This window comes from Propithecus coquereli, unplaced genomic scaffold (genome assembly GCF_000956105.1).
Source record: "Propithecus coquereli isolate 6110/MARCELLA unplaced genomic scaffold, Pcoq_1.0 Scaffold19, whole genome shotgun sequence".
Lineage (NCBI taxonomy): Eukaryota > Metazoa > Chordata > Mammalia > Primates > Indriidae > Propithecus > Propithecus coquereli.
The window spans coordinates 3,455,136-3,456,641 of NW_012143856.1; positions in this window are offsets into that span (position 1 = coordinate 3,455,136).

A 1,506-nucleotide genomic window follows, 5' to 3' on the forward strand; every position below is an offset into this window, starting at 1 on the left:
GAGTATTCTAAAACCCAATGAGAAATATCTTTAGTAGCTAATCATATTCTCCATTAACAAGAGCAAAAGTTTGGATTGCAATCTGAGTCTCAGTCTTTTGATCACTGCTATTTCTGTTAGCTATTTAATGCAGCTTAGCTACCAACATAATTTTTATTTAGATTATTGCCCATTTTATGGCCTCATGTATTTTGTATGTATATATTTTATATATATGAAAAAATATACATCTTTTATAATGAAAGATCAGATAAAAGCTATTATGAAATTGAATGCACAAAATGTTTTTATTACTCTAAGCAAATAAGTTAACTCGCATTTTCCATTAGACAGCACCTCAGCTCATTTATACATATAGTAGTTCACTGGTTTGAGTGCACAATGAACAACTGAAGAAATGATCCATTTCCATGATGAATCTGATACTCTTGGACAAAAAAGTCCAAACTCCCTAATAGAATACAGGTAGTAGTAATCGAAAAGAATTTTTTGATACTTCCCACTAACATTTTAAGATTAGAACTTAACCTTGAAATACATTGTGGACATAGTAACAGAAATAGTAACAGAAAATTTTAAAATGATATCATATTTCTTCTGTAAATCTCAAAGTGATTTCTATATGGGGAACCTGCTGACCAGAAAATTAAATTAGAATTTTGTACAACGTCAGATGTCCAAATAGAGCTAAAGGACCATCCCCATCCCAAAAAAGAAAGAGAAGCATGTTTTCTCCCTTTTTACAGATAGATCAATACACATGGTATGTTCTCACAATTTTTCTGAAGTGGGATAGTAACGAGGGTAAGTAGCCAGTAGTGGCAGGGCTAGATATACCTCAGATTCTGAGTGCAACAAGGCTAAGCCCCTTTAATCCATGCAAAGAACTTTCATGCATACGGTTTAGTGCATATAATATGATTATAGAATCAGGAAGTTCTTTAACATTTTGCTTTTTACTGGGCAAGGTAATTCACCCAGCATAATCTGAGTAGTGACATACCATTTTTCACAAAGCCTATGATTTGCTTTCGTGTTAATAACTCCTCAGAAATACTAAGCATTATATTGTAAAGTCCCAGTGCTAATTAAACTGAACATTTGCCTTTCTAGGTATTTTACAGGTTTACTTACAAAACTGAGCATGTGTATATTTATTTTTAAAGCTCAAATATTGACACTTGCAGAAGTTATGCCTGTAAGCAGTTGAACGTATAAAGCAGGTTTTAATAAAATGTAAAAAAAAAAGACAATTGCAGATACATTGCATTTTATTCAAAGCTAAGTTCCCATAGCAGTGTAACCTTCCCTTTAATAAATTAGCCATAATGTCTCTAGTTCATGATTAGGATATTCATCCCTTTCCCCTCTTTATATGTAAATGATTAACATTATTGGAGTCCTAATAGATACACTGGATAAATTGTATAGGGCCATTTTGGGGCCAAGCAACAGTAAATATTTGAAAGGTAATAAAGCAAATACCTAGAAATTTTAGTTTTGTCG